The sequence below is a fragment of the Megascapheus bottae genome, chromosome 23 (genome assembly GCF_031878675.1).
Source record: "Megascapheus bottae isolate mThoBot1 chromosome 23, mThoBot2.hap1, whole genome shotgun sequence".
Taxonomy (NCBI): domain Eukaryota; kingdom Metazoa; phylum Chordata; class Mammalia; order Rodentia; family Geomyidae; genus Megascapheus; species Megascapheus bottae.
In genome coordinates, this window is record NC_143531.1 from 15895561 (window position 1) to 15918808 (window position 23248).

Here is a 23248-nt window from a genome sequence, read left to right on the forward strand (position 1 = left end):
CATCACTTCTGGTTTTCTAGTTGTTAACTGGAGATAAGAGTTTCACAGTCTTTTGTGCCCCAGCTGGCTTTGAAACTCCATCTTCAGATCTCAGCCTCCTGAGTAGCTAGGATTACAAGTGTGAGCCACTACACCTGGCTTGTCTGTCATTTATCTATCATGTATACCAGATGAGTGATTGAGTAAAGGCAACTATACTATGCAGAAAAAATGTATCAGTATTTCTTGTTAATAAGACCTAAAAACATAGTAAAAATATTCTCCCTGACTGTTACTTATAGTTAATCTCATTCTTTATATGCCCTTGGCTATATGGAACATTGTAAATAAATTTAAGGCATTAAATGATACACTTGTAGGAAAATGTGTATACAGCCATATGTTGATTTTAGTTTGCTTTGATATATTTTGTGATTGAAATATGAATACATATTCATTCCACTTGGAAAAGATCTATTGCTTTGTCCTCTAACCTCTATATGTTGTAATGAAGAAAGGAAGAATTGTATTAAATGGAAACAGTAATGATGCGTGGAAATGTGCAAAGATGATTAGCCTTTAATACTAGGTGGATAATTAACTATTAAGAAAATTAGATAGAGACATTGGGAAAGCTGAGTATCAATGTGATAATTATATATGTGAGAAAAATCTATTATATGCAAGAAACATGATAAGCCTTGTCGTGCAAGCAACACTTTTGAAAAGATACCTGTGCCCTTGTACACAAAATCCTATAAAAGAGCATATAAACATCAGGTATTGTGACAAAATTGTGATCAAGTTTATAGAGCAATGTTGTAGATTGGATTTTGTTCTTCCCTTCCTCGAATTCATTTGTGGAAGCTATGTGACTTTTGGTTCCTTATCTTTTCTGATCTCAGCATGCACTACAATAACAAGGAAAAGAATTCTACCCCCCATTCCAAATGTTCCCCTAACACTCTCTTCAAAACTCCAAATAACCTAACTTCTTATTTTCAAAATATAATGGATCACATCTAGCAGAAAATACTTATTTTTCGCTCAACTATTCACAACATTCTACGAAAGAATCTGGAACCTTTTTGTCCTCTAAAAATTTCAAGTAAACTGAATTCCCTCAAGGATTGTGGAAAAGGTCAAGGGAGTAGCTTTCCATCCCTACTTTCTGAGAAAAATAGGTAGATTAAATAGCATTATAATTCTGTTTAAAAGTCTTTATTGGTCTTGTTTACAGAGCAATATTTTATTTCTTGGCTTAACATGGGAAGATGCTTCAAGTTTTCCTACTATTTGGAATCTCTAGCTCACTCACCACCTGTATTGAACTTTCTCTCTGGCTGTCTCTCTCTGACTCTGTCTCTGTCTCTGTTTCTCTCTATATATTTTTCAGTCTTTTCCTTCCTCCCTGTGATGTTATCACTCTATGTTCTAATCTAGCAAGCATGTTTCTGAAAAATCTAACTCATTCTTCCTGGAAATTTTCAAGTTTTTTAGAAAAGGTTAGCACATTTTTCCCATACATTTTTATTGTAATTAATAGAAGGGTTACATTATATTCACCAGATAGAAGATGCATTACTTCACAAACATTGATACCCTTTCTCATATCCTGATCCCCATTTCCCTCCCCTAACCACTGCCCCCCATTTTGATTTCCCCCTTCCCTATCCAATTTCAAATAACCAAATAAGTGTATATACAATATATCAGGTAAAAAGTTGAAATACTGTAACAATATGAGGTAACCAAGGGACAGAAAAAGAGATGAGAGATAACAGTACATTAAGGACAACAATTACTTGTTATATGACTTTTGTTTTTCTATAAACTGGAGATCCTTTCATTTAGTGTCATACTATATGGCCTTATGTATCTAAGTTTTGTTCTATTGTAAATCTTTGCTAGGAGAGCCCAAAGTTTCTACTGATTATGACAAATGAGGGAAACCATTGAGCCTATGTTCCTTTGAGTCTGGCTTACTTCACTTAATATGATTTTTTTTCTAAGTCTTTCCATTTCCTTCCAAATGGGGCCATGTCATTCTTTCTGACAGCAGCATAGAATTCCATTGTGTGTAAATACCAGATCTTCTTGATCTACTCATCAACTTAGGGGCATTTGGTTGGTTCAATATCTTTGCTATGGTAAATAGTGCTGCGATCAACATCGTTGGGTTAGCACATTTTTAATGTTTTTTTGTTAAAACTATTAATTTAGTTACTGCTTACTATTGATGATGTTCATTTAACAAACATTACCAATACTGTTAGAAATAATGTCAGCCTCTCCCATGGCCGTACTACATCCTAGCATGTATAGTCTTATTTCTATTGTACTCCTTTTAATCTCCTCCAGAATTAAAGTAAAACTGTTATTTTATTTACCATGGGCACCAGAAATTTGTTGGGTGGTTAAGAGTTTGTTCAAGGCTTAGATATAAAAGATTTATACTCATTTCTGTCTTATCAAAAGCTATGTTCTGTTACCATTATGGAACACTGATTACAGCTATCAGAAGTATCTATGGACTGCATTGTAGATACTTCACTGCGTATTTTAGAGAAGGAGCAATACTGTGAAGCAATTTGTGTTGTATTGCTAAGATAATTTATTTTACCTTTGCCTGTCAAATGTGTGTCTTGCTAGGAAGGAGTATATGAGAAGTAATTGTTATTACTTCAGATACATGTTTTCTCATGTAAATGGAGGTGCTTAGAAATTTGAAGACGTCTGTGTCATTTCTAGTTTCATTTCCATCTCTGGAATTCCTGGTGAGCAGACAAGTATTTCTAGACATGATGATGATATTGAATACATTCCTTTGTGCCAATTATATGCATTTGCTTAGAAGTAGTTAGGATTAGAAATAATTGATGGACATTGTTCTGCAGAAAAGAAGCTGGGAAAATAGTGTTTAGGATTACTTTTCCTTCTTTTTTAGTTTGAATTTAACACTCATTAAATATCTGGGGCATGACATGTGCAGTCCCTTTTCAGGAGGCTTTACATATATGACAACTATATCTCATAAGTGCTGAGTCTATCAAATTAAAGACTAAAGCCCTTCATTTGCACTAGTTTAATCTCATTGACATGAATCCTGTAGGCTACAAGACGGTAGCATTACACTCTTTGGAATTAAAACAGAAAAGATATTACCTTGCAAATCATCATTTCCTTTACAGCCTAAAGTGGGGCAACAAGACATGCACTGCCAGTTTCAGGGCTTGCCAAAGAATGTAGGTCACCCATTAATCTGCAGCCAGAACTCTGCAGAAGAGTAGATGATAGGATTCAGAGTGCATCAACTCCACCAACAGATACCACTACTCATCAAATCTTGGTACACTTGGCTCTTTATGGATACCATTTTCCCAAAGAGCTGGAGCTTAAAATTTCCTAAAGCTAGGTTCATTGTGTCTCTATTTCAGTCTATGACAGACTCGAGCTGAAGATGGAACCAATAAAGCCAAAAACAGCTGGCCTTATATTAGAAGTCATATATCAGATGCATAACTATACTTGTGTAATCTTGAAAATGAAAATAAATGAATGCAGGCTCATCTAGCTATGTAAATACTATGGAGTTTGAGCTCTTACCATTGTCTTATTAATGCCTGTAAGTAACGTTGAGGGTTTGCATATCAGAAACAATGAAAAATCTCCTAATGACCCCTGGAAATGAGGACTTGTCAAATGAATGTGCTGTCTGTTGTATCATGACTGGGCCAAAATCTGACATAGAGTCATAATTTACTCTGAGGTTGAAACTGATCAATTACTTGTTTTGGTTCCCAAAAGCCCCTTTATTTGTGTTTTTTTTCCCCTGAATATAATATGGTTCATTTTCATTAGGAGAAAGCAAAGAGCTCCAGGGAGAACATTTTATTGGAATATCATAGAAAATTCATGCAGAACACACACATTCACACAAGTATTGACAATTACCAAGAACATCCTTTCCTATAAATCAAGAAATTCAAAACTCAAAAGCCTTACATTGTTTTACACATTTAGACAACTGTACTATAGGCATGCAGTTATTTGTGTGACAAATGGAATTAAAGTTAGGTAGAAATAATGATGTAAGAGCAACTTTTTCATGTTTTAGGTAATTACTTGAGTTTAACTCCTGAGGGTGTTATATTTATTTTCAAGTTATTTTCCTTGTGTTGTTTTCTCCAGGTCCGAGCAGGGTAGGTGTAAAAGGGATTTCTCTTCATACAACCCATGCTTTGGTAGCTGCTTAGACTATTCTGAAGAATACATATGTAAAATCGAGTTTGCTAAGCATAAAAATAGAGAGTGTATAAAATATGGCAAAAAGGAAGGATATGATTTTTTTACCCAATTCTCTGAGTCCCATTTTTCAAATCCTTATGGTTTCAACCTGGCTTTGTAGAAGACTCGACAGACCAAGAGATCACAAGATTAGATGTCTCTTTGCCAACTTTTATAGAAGTCAGTTTGATACTTTTATATTGGTACTTAACATCTTAAAGTCTGAGCCAATGATCTTGTATATTCTGTTCTGATTTAATACTTTCTGGTTAAACTTGGCAGTTTTCTCACACTCTATAATGATTCTTTCTTCTTCCTTGTTTTTGTATATTGCATCTTCAAGAAATGCTTAAAATTTGTAGTATCTACTACTGTGCTGAGTAATTTGGAAATCTATGGTAAAGATGACAGGAATGTTGATGCAAATATTTCTGAAACTCTAATATATTATGTGATGACAGAATGTGCCAGATTGAGACACTTATTTAAGATAACAAGTTTGATACTGGATTGAACAATTGTTCATAATAAAGGTTTATAAATTTGACTATCAAAGAGCCAAAAGGAAGGATTTACAATGTAAACATAGAAAGGGCAGAATTATTAACTTAAATGATGACACATTAAGAATAAAAGGTTTTTTTAGAATTTATGTTTTTATCCCCTTTAAAAGTAAATTTCTTATTCCTTCTTTGGCTCTGACGAGTTACTATGTTGTGTCATACATCCATTAACCGAATAGCTTATTTTTATCTGTAGTATTTACTACATTAAACATTTGAATTATTCTATCTCTGCCTACGAAGTGCTTCTCTTAAAAATAGAGAAAATATGTATTTAATATATGTGAAAGGGTTATGCTGTCTTTTTGCTCAATTTCCATATCAGCATTCCAATAATTTTCTTCAAATCTTTACATGCTTTTTGAGTATATTGTAGAAGTAAAATTAAAGTATTGAGGAAAATAGCCTCAGGGAAAAATGGTAGGTCTTTATCGATGAATAGAAAGAGAAATACTTGTGGCAAAATTGTTTGCAGATTTCAATGGGAGGTTCTCGATGTAGAAATTTTAAGCCATAAGCTATAAATGACTAAATGACTGCTTCCTTGCTATACAGAGCACTGGTGTGTGTTTTCTTCCTTTGGAGATACGCCCTAGATGGACTTTTGGGGTGTTTGTTTCTATTGTCATTGGTTACATCCAATAGTTGTCACTTAAGTTGACATTACTCTTCAGTAAAACATGGTTAAGAAAACTCATACTTTTAACTGTCTTTGAATATCCTAAAATAAAATAGTCTTTAAAAAAACAAAATAAATGGCTCTTTAATGAAAATACTGTGGCTTCAACAAAGATGCAACCTTGAGGTAGACATTTCATTGGTTTCTGGGGATATTTATGGCTTGGGGTCTATAAAAATGAATGTAATTTTTGGACATTGTGCACCAAAATTATGATGGATACATTCCTTTGTTTTGGTAGCAGTATTGATGCAGGAACTCAGGTTTTGGGTGCTGAAACAGTGGGGTGTTTTTCATGATCCTTGCCTCCAGCATCATCGGCAGTATGATCAGAGTCTGATTTAGTTCATTACTATAAAATATGACAAGTATGGTAATAGGAAGTCATTTCTGCTCTTCGGGAATATTTTGCAATTCTGTCTTGTCACTGATATCTGTCATGGACTCATCTTACTGAGTCACTACGTCCAACACCCAGTAAAGAGGAACCCATGTAAGAGATGTTTGCATGTAATTCCATCAACAGTGGTCAGGTGCTAGGAGTAGCCTTTAATAGTCAGCAAAGCCTTGTTGCTCTGCATTTGACAGCCCCAAATCAATGATTTATTTATGGAATGTATATTGCTTGAAAATAGATTTGTTTTTTCTATAGATGAACCTCCAGATGAGAATAATATGTTGGTTAATTACAAATGCATAGAGAAGTCACCTAAGTTGTGCCCTGGCTCATAAAATCGATGTGTTTTTAAATTGGTATGGTGTAGTTTGTTTGTTTTGCATAGCAAGCATGTCTATGATATGCTATTTTAGAGGCAGGATTCAAACTAATTTGTAAGTTACTTAGATTGTTTCTCTCTCTTGACTATTGTATTCTGTGAACTCAGGTTCTTCCATGATAATCATTAAAAGGAAGTATAAACAGATTAATTATAGACATCACAGATGTCTAGTGACAGAATTTCTGGGATGACAGTTGAAGATTTGCTTTTTGCACAAACTATTTAAGGGATATTCTGCACTTTAACATTCAAAACATTTCAGTGTACCTTAGTGCCCTTATTTCAATTATTTCAAATAGACATAGGTCACATTCTTTTATGTTATAGTATAAGATTATTTAGTGGAAGCCAGGCATCCTATGTTTCTTTACACCCATTAATTCATAATTGAAGAGAATCATGTCTTTTCAACTTATCCTGCATATTTATAGTATGTAAAGAAATAAATGTGTCACTCCCTTTATTTTATAGCTCTAAATAAAATGGAAAAAATGAAGCATGAAACACATGAGCCCATAATAGACTAAGAATTTATGAGAAATGCTTGACAGTTTAGGATACTTTCTTAAAATCTCTTTTCTTGGCTTTTATTATCTTTAAATAGTTGTGCAAAGTGGATTCACTTCAACATGTCAGTTAAAAAAACATCGTAATTCTTTCTTTTGAATCTCAAAGTAATCATTTTAAAATTGCTTTTCACCTGTGGGAAGATAATAAGAACTAAGAATTTGGGGCATCTTATAGAGAAATTTGTCTGATAAGTTTGAAAACACAAAGTTGTTGGGAGCCAGAGTGGAATCAAACTGTACCTTGACTTGCATCAGATGATGGCTTTATTGTCTTATTGCTTTCTGGCCCTATTCTATGTAAATGACCTGAGAATTACCATATGAATGTAACACCTGGAGGTTCCCTGGGTGAGGAGGAGGGAAGAAGGGGGAGTGGAAAATAAACGAGGCAGTCTCGGCAGTCTTTGCCTGGACTGCGGACATCCCGGACCCGGTGTGTCTGTCTCTCTTCTTTTTCTTCCTAGTCCTTGTCCCCTATTTCAGGAACCCCAATCTGCGAACCCTGGTTTGCTGCCGGTTGGCCCCGGCATCTGGCGCCCGAACAGGGACCCTGAAAATCTGGGACGAAGGTGAAGGACCCCTCCCTGTGGTGAGTAACACATCGTAGGACTATTAAGAGAGGATCTTAAGAGAGAGTATAGTCAGGAGTAAAAATTATGGGTCAAGTTAATAGCCATAGGTTATTTCTACCGATCTTAACAGGCCTATTTGAAGCCCACAGAACGTGGGTGGAAAAAGGGGTGCTTCAGAGCTTCCTACAGTTTGTCGAGGAGGCATACCCGAGGTCTATAGAGGAGGAATTCCAAAAAGCCTGGCAGCGGATAGGAAAAAGAATTCAAGATTATTATAATGTATATGGCCCCGAAAAGACCCCAGTAGAGGCTACTACTGTATGGAATTTAGTAAGTGAATACATAGATCCTCTACATGAAAATGCTGAACTTAATCTTGAATTAAGGGAACTTTATGAGTTAAAGGACCCTTCTGAAGAACCTGAGGCTGAGCCATATGCTGCAGCCCAAGAGAGTCTAAGTGAGATCTTGAAAAGGGAACAACAACCAGTAGATATTGAGTATCAGAATTCAGGTTTGAATATCAAGGAGGAAAGTTATGATGAGTCAATGGAGGGCCGGGTGGCTACGATAGAGAAGAAGTTAGAAGAAATGCTACATCTTCTATCGAAAATGGGGATAGAGCAGAGAGCCCCCCCAGAAGTAGGAAAGAAATATGACCCTCAGGCCACTATGGTGTCTGATTCTAAACCTTACCCCTCACACCCACCGCCTCCGGCTGCAGCCTTACGGCCTCAATCCCTTTTTCAACCTTTACGCAAGCCTAAAGGCCCTAGCAACAAGTCCCTTTTAACAGGCACTACAACCAGGCACAGTGCATCGCAATTAAACCTGACTCAGGCTGCTAGAGAGAGGGAAGATATTTCAGGGCCTCGATGCTTCCCTAGTTTAGTTGATCATGATGAACAAGTATACCATCAACCTGTTCCTGTTAAACTATTACAGGATTTAAAAAATGCCTGCTCCCAATATGGGCCAACTGCCCCTTTTACTCAAGTAATATTGGAGGCCGCATGTGCTGGTATTGCATGCCCAAATGACTGGAAGCGGCTTGCCAGAGCATGCCTTAGTGCAGGAGAGTACTTATTATGGGAGACAGAGTTCACTGCACAGTGTCGGGCTAAAATTGAAACAAATAGGTCTAAGAACCTGCCTTACACTGTTGATCAGTTGTTAGGAGAGGGAACCTATAAAAACACCGAAGATCAATTGGGTTATGCAAAGGAGGCCTATTTACAAATAAATGCTGCGGCGAGAGAGGCTTGGAAAAAGTTATGCAATTCCAATCGTACAAAAAATCTAGTAGAAGTTAAACAGGGACCGAATGAACCTTATCTAGAATTTTTGTCTCGATTAATGGAGACTGCAGACTGCCTAGTACAAGATGAGAATGCAAGGAAGAGTATAGTTAGACACATAGCCTATGAAAATGCCAACGCCGCCTGTCAGGCGGCTATCAGACCCCATAGGAATAAGGGAGGAATCACGGACTTTATTTCACTGTGTGCTGATATTGGACCCTCCCATGTACAAGGCCTTACTTTAGCCGCCGCTCCTCAAGGAAAGACTGTTACTGAGTCTCTAAAATATAGAGGTCAGCGGCATTCTCGGGATGCTAGACCCCCAGGGCGTTGCTTTTCTTGTGGACAAATAGGACATTGGATGACGCAATGCCCACGCCAGGCCAGGCAAAAGAGAGAAAAATCACCTGGCACATGTCCACGCTGTGGTAAAGGGAAGCACTGGGCTAAAGATTGCAAGTCAGCAACAAATCGCAATGGCCGCTCCCCCATGTCTGCAGTTGTGACAAGCCCTGGAAAAATAAATTCCAGCTAAGTTGCCTTGCAAAAAGTTTTGTTTTGAACCTGGTTCTCACCTGTAAGAGTAAAATTGGCAAAACTCTCTTGACACAAACTTCCGGAAAACGAACAGCCGATATTAATTTTGCGCGCTTTATGATCTTTGAGTATGAATGTGTGTGAATGAGTGAGTGAACATGTTCAAGGTTAAATTGTCAGCATGCTGTATAAAACAATGGTTGAGCTCATTTGAAACAAAGGCAATTGGGTAAATCTAAGTCTAAACTTCAAGAAAATTATTATGCTTGAATGTTTCCTATGTCTTAAAAGTATTATTTCATTGTTTTAAAGCAAAACTGGTAAAAAGTATTTTTCTAAAGATCCTGAAATCTGCATTTTAAAAAATCTGGTATTGCAATACATACAGCTGTTTACATTCTAAACATTGTATCCTGTTCAGCACAGAGGTGTTAGGGAATTTGGGATTTATTACTTTAAGTTAAAGTTTGGAAACATGTATTAGAGATTTAAATGTAAAATTGTTCATTAACGTCAGAAATTTTGCCTGTCCTTTCTTGCAAACTGACACTAGAAATCTGATGGTAAAATGTGGATAATGTGATTAGTATTTTAAAGGAATGTTTAAAGGTTTATCTCCATGCTATTGGGTGTATTTTAAAAAACGAGAGGAAACTAAGTCCAGACTTAGACTTTTGGTGCACTGATGTCTATAGTTCTTGAATTAGGGAAAAACTGTTATTTGAGTTTAAACTGTTGTTGGAGTTCTAGACAGTAATCTAAACTGCAAAAGAGCCCTTTTTTCTAAAAGGCAAGAGGAGTGCCTTGAGCCTTAGGGGGCCTGAAGGCAGAAGGAGTTCTTTGTGCCCTTAAAGGTTTTTCAATTGCAAATAAAGGCTAAGGTGTTAATTGTTTAAGCCAGTATCAGTAAAAGTTATTAAGAACATTGGAAATGGGTTTCTAAACAATATTTGAAAGTGAAGTTGTCTTAAATGTTTAAAGAAAGAGAAAAAAGGAAAATTAGGACTACCAAAGTAATTGCTTAATTGCTATTTCAGCTTGCTCTTGTAAGTTACCTTATAGCAACTTCCAGCTAGCCCATGGAGAAGGACAGCAATCCTTATTCAGATGTAACTTTGGCTTTTACCAGGTTCTAGGTAAGCTCATGCTTAGAGACTATTTCTGTGTTGACCACCTTGTTGCTTTAATTGGGAGTAACGTGGCCTTTTGTAGGACTCATTGATCTGAAAGCCACAGCTTTGAGCCTGCCCGGGCAAAGCAAAGTCCCTGTGAGACTATGGTGTCTAATCTGCCAGCAGGATGCTAGGACAGAGTTGTTTTGGAGCTTGAAGTGGCAGAGTGCTAGCTCTGAGCTGAAAAGCTGGGGGGAAGCACTCAAGCACCAAGCTCGGGACTCATAGTGGTAGGGTGCTAGCCTTGAGCTGGAGAGCTGAGAGACAGTACCCAGGCCCCGAGTTCAAGTACAGCAACCAACAAAGTGAAATGCCAATGGCATGTTTATCCCTGTGTGGAGAGACACTCCTGGGACACGAAAGCCTCTGCTTGGATGGCAGAGATGGTGTCAGATCTTAGTCACTTGTGCTTGGCCAATCAAATTAATCAGAGCCGGGAGGTCATAGAATAGTTTGTAAGCATGCCTTACTAATGCCCGTGCCTTTCATAACTGGGCAGGAACTTGTCAATCTTCTGTGATAGCGGGTAGTTTAAAGTCCTAATTGAGTAAAATTTTTATTTTTTATTTTTGACACCAGCCACAAATTCAGGAAAAGTTTGTGGATCTGAGGCTTGTGTCTCTATTAATCTGTTTAGATCTGACAACTGAAGCATTGTTAAGGTTGCAGAAATTTAGTACCCCAGACAATCAAGAAAAAGCCTTTGCAAATGGGTGCTAGGTAGGCTGCGCTGTTGTGGCCAAGGATGGTTTGTGCAGTTGTTGAATGTCAAGTATGATCTCTAGTTTGGAGTAGATTGTTGTTCCTGGTGTCTAATCCTTGCAACCCCTTGATAAAACAGGCTGGGCTTCTTAAGGTCCCTGGTCAAGCGCAGAAGTCAGCTTGAAGAAGTCACGGAAGTTGAATCTCCGCCCATCAAATCCCCGTTGGACCAAGGGACCAAAGTCATTTTTGGAAAATGTGACAGGATAAATTAGGGGTATAGGAAAGAGTAAAAATTGCACTTGTGTTTCTTTTAAAATAAAAAACGGGGGACATGTTGGGAGCCAGAGTGGAATCAAACTGTACCTTGACTTGCATCAGACGATGGCTTTATTGTCTTATTGCTTTCTGGCCCTATTCTATGTAAATGACCTGAGAATTACCATATGAATGTAACACCTGGAGGTTCCCTGGGTGAGGAGGAGGGAAGAAGGGGGAGTGGAAAATAAACGCGGCAGTCTCGGCAGTCTTTGCCTGGACTGCGGACATCCCGGACCCGGTGTGTCTGTCTCTCTTCTTTTTCTTCCTAGTCCTTGTCCCCTATTTCAGGAACCCCAATCTGCGAACCCTGGTTTGCTGCCGGTTGGCCCTGGCACAAAGTGACTCACCCTTGCAGTGAATATTGGTGACAGCTGCATGAAATTCACATGTAGAACCAGAGCTACAAATTCACCATTCCTTGAACTTCAACTTAATACATCCGATAGGGAAAACTACGTTTGTTGTGCTATGTACCCAGTGGCTCATATTTTGATCCACTCATAAATGGAAATGAATATGTATTTTGCAATTGTTGGCTTAGTATAAAGATGGAAAAAGACTAACCTGTCTCTCAGGTATAACATATATACATAGATATATGTATGTGTATGTATACATATATACATATACATATACATATACAGTGGTGGAACTGGGGCTTGAATTCAATGTTTGTGCTTTTGTGCATGTACCAGCCCTAGTACTTGAACTTTGGACCTGGCTCTGTCCATGAGCTTTTTTACTTAAGGCTAGCATTCTACCAATTAGTCCATAGCTCCACTTTTAGCTTCCTGATGGTTAATTGGATATAAGTCTCATGGATGGACCTTCCGACGCAGAGTGTCCTTGAACTGAGATCCTTAGATGTCAGCCTCCTGAGTTGCTAGGATTACGGTGCCCAGTGAGTCTTTATATTTTTAAAAAGTCATGGTCATAATGTTCTAGGAGAGAAGATCTGAGCCTGAGTAACATGTTTATGGATATTTAGATTCTCAGCATCAGCTGGCAGGGCTGTGAGTGGCTAGATCATTCAGCTTGGTTATAGTTCAAAGAAACATTATCCCATTACCTGAAGGTATCTGTTATTCCTAGATGTGCTGTAACTTTAAGCAGAGTTGAAGTTTTACATTAGGGAGTTTATACATAAAAGGTACAAAAATTCATACTTTTGCCAAGAAATATTATTTTTGAGAAATATTTTTGAGAAACATAGATTATTACGCATTTAATTTTTCTTGTTGCTTTGAGTCTGGAACAGTCAGGGCAGGTGTCTTTGAAATATCATTGGAAATGTCTTCATAACCAATGAAATGAAGTCACCCTATGCCCAGTGATCTGTGAAAATTTATTTAACTATTCAGAAATTTCACACTAAGACCCTAATATCATAATGTAATAATCTTTGGAAGAACTCTTTTTTGTCTTCTTAATACTAAAGTGTTGGATAATCTTATCTAGGTAAGTACTTTATTTTCTAAATTTCCCTCTGATGCATATTTTTAATACTGTATCAAGCAAGTTTTAAGCAAAGCAGACTTTAATGACTTGGAAATTAAGAAAAATAATACCCACTAGTATTTGTCACTTAGAGAAAGAGGAAAAACAAGTTCCCCACTACTGAGAAATATACAATAAATATGGTAAGGGATACACACCTGGTATATTGACAATTCTAGGCTTTGGCACTTCATAGATTCTCTTTGAACTTTTGGGGAATGTCAAGTGCACACCCTCCAATAATGAAAGTTACAAATTCAAAGGGATATTTGCCTTCCTGCATCTTCTGAAATTAGAACTGATAAGTGACTTAATTTGAAAAGGCATTGCGGAGAGATATAGAGAACATCTTCTTGCTGATAGAGTATGTGTCTAAATGGGAAATTGATACTTAAGTAATGCAATTGAAATATATGCTATGTTAAAAAATCTTATTTTACTGTTTTATCCTTTGTACCCCCTAAAGCTTCCCTGCACTCTCTCCCCAACTCCTTTTCAAGTAATAGGGAAATAAAGGATGACACAATTTATCCCAGGTTTGGCTGCTGCAATTTGGGCTGGAATCCCAGATTAATTCTGAATAAGTACTTTTTATTAGACACAGATAAAAATGACTCTTACTGGCTTATTCTAGTAAAGATTGAAGTGCTTTGAAGAAAGCACTGTCATACGGCTTAAGGTAGAAGAACAAGAAAACCAAAGAAAGGGGAAAAAGGAAAGACATGCTGTGTGAAAATTCAAATAATTCAAATTCCAAAAATTCAAATAAACTATACACAAGTGAAGAAAAATGGGCAGAATAGTCAGAGATGTTTACTCTTTAGAACTGTATAATGCTTAAATAGCTCTGACACCCACCATCTTCAAATTTTATGTATCCTGAGTTAAAGATTATACAAACAGAAGATTAGTAACAAAACAGAGAAATGTTAGATTAGCATCACAATGGAAGTACACCTTGCTGAGCTTGGAGCTAGACAGAAGCAATACATACACGTGAAAATCTGAAAGCCACTCTGTCAATATGAAAAACATGATGTGGAAAATTGGAATAATTGTCTGGATAATTCAGGCCAAAAATGCTAATGAGGTAAAAGATTTCTTTATAACTTGATTTATCTAGGTTGGCCGTCTACGTTTATTAAATTAACTGCACAATTATTCAAGCTTCCATTTTTTTTCAAGCTTGAATAGATGTTAGTATTGATTTCTTGTTTGTGGGCTTGAAGCAGAAGGACCATGTGTTATTGACATTTCCATATTGGTTACAGATAATATTCCTTTTTAATCTCACTGTACAACTTAATTACAGTAGAAGAAATTGGTGGCCAGTATTTAAATACTCATACTATTCTTAATGTAAGTTACTTAAGTATCAATTTCCCATTTAGACACATACTTTATCAGCAAGAAGATCTACACTTAAATGACTGCAAATCACCACACAGTCATGAGATCTCTCAGAGAAACCAATGATGGTGTTGGACCTGGGTATTTGGTCTTACAGTCAATTTGTGTGTAAGTTTGTAAATAGTGGGTAAAAATTCTTTTTTAAAAAAGGCTACTGTGGGCTGTAGTATTTTTGACTTTAGCATTATTTTTAACTCTGAAATTCAATGAGTACTTAGATCTTTCTACATAAACACAATATAGAAAAATTTTTCCTTTAAAAACACTATGAGCAGATACAATGTAATCATTGCATGTTTAGGATAATATATATAGAACAAAGCTCTGTTGCCATTTTAAGTTGTCCATTTTTATTATCTTGCACAAATATTTTGATTATTAGTTGCACAGAGGCGCTTCAGTTCAACATGGCAGTTTGTGAGTGCCATCCATCTTGATCAGTAACGCCATTTTCATCGTTCGCATCTCTCCCAACCCTCCTTATCCTGTAAAAAAAAAAAAAAAAAGGAAAAAAAACCACCTCATAGTTTCAAGCATTTGTATCCTAGCACCTATTATGGATCCATGTATGCATGTGGGTGTATATGTGTGTGTGTATGTGTACATATGTATGGGTGCTGGGTCTTGAACTTATGCAAAAGGCAAGCATTCCTTTCTGAGCACCCCTATCTACTCATTTATTTTATTTCAAACACTTGTATACTAAAGCTGTGAGATAAAAGATGTGTTTTAAATGTACAAAGACCCTTGCCTTAAAGACCCTTGCCTTAAAGAGTTTGACCATACTGTAAACGGTTTCTTCTCAGCCTGTCGAGACAATTAAGAAAGGCAAATCTTTCCCAAGCTTTTATGGCTTGCCAGGTATTCCAGAAGCAAACGCATGCTTAGAAAGACCCGTGTTGCAGAGAGATCATCTGAAAGATGGTCTACAGATGGTATAGATGAATAAATTGGAACCCAATGTTTATGAAGACAAATGAGCTCATAGGGCAGAGTTTTGCATCCTTGTCAGTACTGACATTTTAGGCCAGCTGATATTTTGATGTATGGATCAGCCTTGCACACTGTAGTATATTTGAGTCATGGTTTATCTTGCTTCTCCCCTGTTAATAGTGGCGACTTCCTTTACAACCAAATGTGACAATTAGAAGTGTCCCTGGGGATTGACAGCTGTCCTCTGAGACGAATTTTCCCTGATGAATAATCTGTGTTCCTGGTGTCCGTACTCTAGCCCCTTTCCAATCAAATCTTAGCAATTCAAGTCAAATCAGAGTATAATGCTCTTGGAAGTTACATTTCAATTTTGTCCTAGCTAAGGCATGTGTCTAATCACTGAAAGAAAACCTGGCTAACAGTAACTCCACTGTGCAGTCTTAACTTTAACACCCTATAGGCAAATCATAGGCAATTAACACTTTAATTGTCTGAAGCCCTTAAGAGACTTCCCAAAGAAAACAAGCAAGCCCACCCTAGCTATTTTGAATAGAAAAGTTTCTGTGTGAAATAAGCTCTCCTGCTGGGAAATGTCTGGTCCAACAGGGAATACACAACATTTGTTAGCATGTTGCAAATAGACTACCTTTCTGCCCTTTGTGGATTTTTGGATCAAGTCTAAAAGCCTGAGCTCTAAATTCCTTACTCCAGGCCTGAGCTAAGTGGGAGTAGAGTCATTAGAGAGGCCTGATTTCCTTGATTTTCTGTCATTCCTTGCTGATTTTTCTAATAACAAAAGTTTGTAAAAAAAACAAAAAAAACAAAACCCTGTTTAAGTGGTGTAGTTATATTAACTTGAAGGTGATCATTTGTTTTCCCACAAATACTAAATAAACACTTCTGCTTCAGAATAGCCAGGAATGGAATAGAGATCGATCTATCTATCTATCTATCTATCTATCTATCTATCTATCTATCTATCTATCTACATATACGTTTGCCATTTAAATGCTGGCTAAAAAGGCTTGTTGCTTATTTAAATTGGCCTCTCTTGATTGGTTAGATAATAGAGAAGTGATTTAAATGATCATAGCCAGGTATAGTTAGCTCACATATGTAATCCTACTCAGGAGACTGAGATCTGAGAATCTAAGTTTGAAGCCAGCACCAACAGAAAAGTCAATGGGACTCTCATCAAAATTTAACCAGCAAAAGAAGACAGAGTGGAGCTGTGGTTTATGTGGTAGAGTATCAGCCATGTACAAAAATCCAAGTAAGAGTATGAGACCCTGAGTTCAAGCACAGTGCGTGTACACACACACACACACACACACACACACACACACACACACACACATCTCACATGGGATGGGAAAATCATGTCAAACAGGTTTCAACCCTTAGCATTCATGACATTTTTGATCAGACAGTTGCCATGAAGAAGGTCACCCTGTACAATGTAGAGTGTTTAGCACTATCCCCAGTTTCCTGCACTCTGTGCGAAGCCTGAGTTTCACATGATGATCTCTCTTAATTTCCCCAAATGGCATTATCTTACATAGTATGGAATATTATATTTGCTCTAACAGATTAGCTTGTAATTACTATCATCTGCAAGCTACAGATCACATTAGTTTTGGCATTTTGTGTTTCACATACTATGTGAAATTTCAGTCTCATCTGGTATTACATGTTTAACTTTACAGAATTGTCAGGTGTAATTTCACTGTCACAGACACCCCCCACTGCTCTGCCCCTTCGTCTTTCCTCCTCCCTCTAAATATTTGGCAGTAAACAATCTTTCTTTCACTGTCTTCACCATTTTGATTTTTGTTGAAGTTCACATACCTTGAATCATAAAGTGTGGGGTTTTTATGTATTGTATCTTTCACTTTGCAATATGTACTTGACAGTCTGCCATTTCCACTCATTTATTTCCATTGAGTCTATCTTTTAAGAACTGTGTCCTATTATGAAAAAAATTACAGATAATAATATATATTTATGACAAAAGTTACCACCTACTTGCCTGTCTTTGTAAAAACAAAGATTCATTACAAAAATTCCTCAAGCTGTGAATTTATCATGACATACACATTTTTTGGTTGGGTCTTGATAAATATTATTTACAAATCATCTTCAATTGAATCAGATAACTTACTTGCACATCAGCTTTGAAAGGATACAGGTAAAATAAGCTTATTGAGGCAAGTTCCATGGATGTAATGATACATTAATGAAGGGATACTTTTGTCTAGAAATGCCTCTGTGTGCAGAAAGCTTTGGAAACATTAGGATTGCAAATATCAACTAACCTCTGAGGAGATAAATTAAATAATGAACTCCTAGGGGTTTCAGAGAGAAGCAAACCTGGAAAATCTTTCTGAAACAATAATGAAATATATATTATTGCTTTATTTGTTTATTTTATTTAAGCTATCCAAAAGATCAAATATGTCTTTGAGGTTATTATTTTCAAACAGCTATGGAAGCAATACTCTCACTTAAAAAAAGAAATAAAGATCTTTTGCTTTGTGAAGAAATTGTTCAATTATACATCTTCATACTACTAAGCATACAGAGAACAATCTAAATTCTAGAAAAGCTAATAAGTTTTTTTGGGGGGGAGGCTAGGTCATGGGGCTTGAACTAGGCCTGGGCACTGTCCCTGAGCTCTTCAGCTCAAGGCTACTTCCCTACCCTTGAGCCACGCCCTACTTCCAATTTTCTAGATGTTAATTGGAGATAAGTGTCTCAGGTCCTTTTGTGCCTGGTTGGCTTTGAACTTTGATCCTCAGATCTCAGCCTCCTGAGTAGCTAGGATTACAGGTGTGAGCTGCTGCACCCGGCTTAGTTTTTTTTTTATTTAAACATAAGTTTATAAAATCAAAGCATACTTTTTTTTGCAATACTCTGTTCAAAAAGATTAGACTTTGAGAATTGTGTTGTTTCTATCATTTATAGATATTTTTTTCTGTAGATCAGACAGACCATAGCTGTGATTCAAAAATACAAATGATAAAAGAGATATTAGGTTTGATTTCTTTAAGCAATGTGACAGGTTCTATTTAATGCCTGTCTTTATTGCTCAAACAAGCATGCAAGCCTACACAGAGTGGTACAGACTTATTGACTGTATCTTTACTTACTCACCAACTTTGCTTATGTATGTTTTCACCCAACATAAACATTGGCCTTTGGATAATGGACTTCTAAAGGCTAAATTTATTTGTAGGCTCTGTTTTGGGAGTCCTTATAGACAGATTATTTAGTGAGTTAATTCTCTTTGCAGAAATTAGCATGCCGATTATGACTTTGTTTTGTCATCAGGTGACATTTCTGTTTGGAAATCTTGTTTCATGCAAAGGCACAATGCCTAAATGACTCTTTGTGTTTATGTAAAATAATATACATAGTCAAACAAACTCCAAGGTATGGAAACAAGAGACTTTTTATTCTTTCTTTTCCTTTTCTTTTTTTTAGAGTTTTGATGATTTTGTCTTTTTTACCTCATGTATGGCTTATTCAACTGTACATTTTCAGCAGGGTTGTGGGGATGATACAAAGCTTGAAGGAAAGGGGAAAAATCATAGTAGTGGAGCTCACAGGACATGCATGAAAATGATCTATATAACTCATGGATGGAGATGGGAGAGTGGAGATGGCAGAGAGTAGGGGAATAGAAGATACCGTATGAAAGGAAATGTACTCATTACCTGACTCATGGAATTGTAATCCCTCTGCACACTACCTCTATAGTAACAAAAATAAATTTAAAAAACTAAAAGAAATGTTGTTTCAGTAGAATTACATGGTGTCTTCTATTCTGAAATTTGCTGGATGTTCAGAAATATAAAATATGACCTTAGGGGGAAGCATTAGTTTTGTTACAAGCTGAACCTAATAATCTCATAAAATCAATGTGTCTTAAATTAGAAGGTAACTAGATGAGACTTTGATAACTGATTATTAGATTGGGCAGAGTAAGACTTCACGGCAGGCATGAGGGAAAGACCATCTACAGAGTGGTGGCACTAAAACACTATTCCAGACATGCAGGGAGAATACATTCAGTGCTCTGGATTAGTCCAAAGTGACAATGAGTTGAGTGGGATTGCAAAGACAGTGACCATGGAGGACGTAGAGGATCTTTCTCCTTTAAGAAGCAAAAAAAAAGGGAAGAGGGGGAGGAGGAGGAGGAGAGAGAAGAAGGAGAAAGAGAGGGAGGAGGAAGAAGAAGCAGCCATCCTTCAGTTAGTGTGCCCCAGCTAATGGACTGAGCTCAGCTCACTTGTTTATTTGCTTAGTACCGAGTTTGTGAGATACTATGGTAGATATTCAAAATAGAGCCATGAACAAGGTAGATGTGATAGTTCCTTCCTCAGAGCCAGTGGTTTAGTGATAGAGGTAAACAAATAAAGATTTACATAGATAATTATATACCTCTAATTGGTGTGAGAATATTTTTGAATAAGTGCCATATTCGTCTACGAGACCATATGGCAAGGAAACACAACCTAGTCACAGAATTATGGAAAGATTCCCAGAGGATGTGATATTTAAGCAGTCTCCAATCTGCAGAAAAGAGGCTGTCAAGAATAGGACAGGAATAATTCTGTAGAGATTGGGCCAGTAGGTCATTGCTAAGACATAACCTTAGGAATGGGATGAGCAAGAGCCAAGTTTTTAAAGGTTGGATAGAAGGACAAAGTCACTACAACAGTAAGAGTGATTTGATGCCAACCCAGAGATCCAGGTTGGTACAATTTAGATCACTTTGTCCTTGTTCCCCTGCTGGCTTATGTTGAGAATTGACTTTCACATTTGGAAAGATGACCAATGGCTTTGAGTATAGCATGTGGAGTGAGGGAACGATCTTAGATCTTCTTGGACCTAGGAAACTTTCTTGTTATAATATATCAGATTAACCCTCCAATCCATGGAAATACAGATAGTTATGGAGGACTACCCAGTTTCTCAGTCACATCTTTTTTGCACTAAGAAATAGCAGTTGAGGCCGGGAGTTTGGCCTAGTTTAAAGTGCTTGCCTAGCAAGCACGAAGACCCGGGTTCGTTTCCTTGGTACCACATACTTAGAAAAAGCAGGAAGTGGTGCTGAGGCTCAAGTGGTAGAGCTCTAGCCTTGAGAAAAATCCAAGGACAGTGCTCAGGCCCTGAGCTTAAGCCCAGGACTGGAAAAAAAAAAAGAAATAGCAGTTGAATGGCTGGGAGAGTACTACTCTTTTATGAAATAGTGAACAAGATGAGTTTTGTTTACATGTAGAAGCTCATTGTCCAGGGAAGGAGAATTAGTTATAGTAGGTAGAGATCAGTGCATTATATTACACTAAAAGACAAACAGAATCAATATGAATTTTCTGGAGAAAGTAATGTTTCAAAGCAGAGGATACTACAAAATATGTTTGTTGAAAGCATAGTATCTTCTAGGGGAGATGTTATGGGGAATCAAAGGTAAACAGTATGAAGGAGATTTTCCAAAAGGAAGGAAAAAAAGGCTTTTAGGCAATTGATAGAGTGAAGAATTCAAGTGATGTGGTAGATAAACAAAAAGTGCATGTATACACCTGTATAGCCACACAAATATAGAAGGTAAAGCAAGAGAAAATGATCTGTAAATTGTCTTCAACTCCTGGATTGTTAAGTTTCCTTTTGCTCCTGTAATGGGGAGGCTGGCATCCATTTAGGTGAAGATGTTGTAATGAGAAATAAAAGTCAGAAGCTAACCAGTAGGATCCTAAGGATGGTCTAGAAAGGAAGAACATAATACTAATAAGTGAGTATCCTTCTTGATTCCCTCTGCATTGCAGAATATTTGGGGGTGAGCCATCTGGTTTTCAGTCTACAATGGCCATAATATTTTGTTTCAAAATTACTAGTCTTAAGAATACAGTAACAAAACTCAGGCTCTGTGGATTTGTCATGCAGAGATGTTTGATTTTCAGAGACTTTCCAGTCTCTCTCAGGGGGTCCTATCAGGAAGCACCCCATGTTGAAAGCTTGTCATTCCTTGCACGTGATAGGACTCATATAATTTTTGTATCATTCAGATTTTAGGAGGTAGGATCTTCCAACCATTCCCATTTAGTAAATTTTTGCTTTCTCTGATCTCTTCTTCTGAGGCAATTTTGGAAAATGCCAACATGTTTACCTATTAAACCTAGCAAAGAACCGATCTCCTTGATTTAGGAGAACATATTTATTCTGATATAGTTACACTGCAAATTCTGAGTGAAGACAATAGAGTGCTCACTATCATTTTGTAATCAAAAGGGAAAATATTTATAGCAACTCGAGCAAAATTTAGACTAATAGCTTAACAAATTATTCTACTGAGATAATTAGACTATACTAATTTCATGAGTTCTCTACACAGTTTACATTGTTGACCTTTTTTGGAGAATTTAAAGACAATTTATTATTTTTATTATGCTATGTTAAAGATCATGCAACCACTTCACCTTTTATATTCAAAGTCCAAAGCCCTTCAGGTTTAATTTCCTTAGTAACTTAACTTTTATTATGTGGAATCACCCTCATTTTTCTTCTCTTAAAATTACATAGGCATAGTTCCCATGCACAGAAAGCATTAATATAATTAAAGAATTAATGCATAAAATCAGCATGTTTTATCTCCACTTAAATTAGGTAGTTGTGTAAACATTTTGCACATAAGAAACTCATATTTTTAACTGTAATTGGAAGAGCAGCTGCCACCAGCTGCTTCCTTTACATGAAGCCAAAGTTAAAAAAACTCTCAAAGATTTTTCTTGCAATATAGAGGTCTAACGATTAGCCATGTCTCATGAACATTCTTATCCTTTTGTTTATTTACTTATGATGTACTTTCTACCTATGAATGAGCCTGGGAAATATGATGTTTCTGATGTGGATAATTCATCATTTTCTAAATAACACAAGAAGTTATATAAATTCCCAAGTATTTCTGTTCATCTTGCTCAATGTCTTCCAGTTTATAGTATTATGTAAGCCAATTATATATAATATATTTGTTATAGAAAAAAATTGCCAGTAATTCAGAAACAATCAACAGTTCACCACAATTACAAGGTAATTATGGATGACTCCCAGAGATACTTGGTTTGACTTGCAAGATTATTTATTGTAATTATTAGTTGGAGTCATTTTTTTAGGATTAAAAGGATAAGATATTACATTAAACATCTGAAATTTTAAACTACCCCAGGAAAAAAAAATAAGATTTGTCATGATAAATACACATTCAGTCATGGCAGAAGTGCCTTGTAGATCGGAAGTTCCATCCAGAGAGAGAACCTTCATCCTGTCTGGTTTGAAAGTTAGTGGCCTGGCTAAGGGGTGGATCTTATTTTTAAATTACCTTTAGAAGTTACCTTTAGTTAAAAAAAAAGTTAAAAGCACGAGGGACAAAGTTGACTTTTTATCTCTGTTTAGAAGTCCCTGATAATACTCTGATATAGCTGGTTTCTTTATGTGTCAGAAGAGTATAGAATTGTCCCTCAGAATCCATGCTGTGCCAGCTACAGAATCTTCCACAGGTATCAAAGTCTATACATGCTCCAGTCCTACATCAATACAATAGCCTCATGTTTCTCTGTAGCCTGCACATTGTTCCTGAAGAGTTTGTCATTTCCATTGAATACAATACTGTGGGAGCATTAGAAAATAGTTGATCCTAGGCATTGTTCTGGAATGATGTTAAGACACAAAGATAAGCATGTGTTTAGTACATATACATTAAGAAATACTTTAATCAACACAGTGGCTTATCTCAACAGATGTGGAAATGTTAGATTCAGCAGGGTGACCATAATGTAAAAAATCTTCTTATAGGTTGATAAGCAAAAGTAATATAGCTAATTTTGTATTTCACAAGTTGATTTGGAGAAGTATCTAAGAATCTTTAAAAAAAGTTTCATGCAGTGTTAT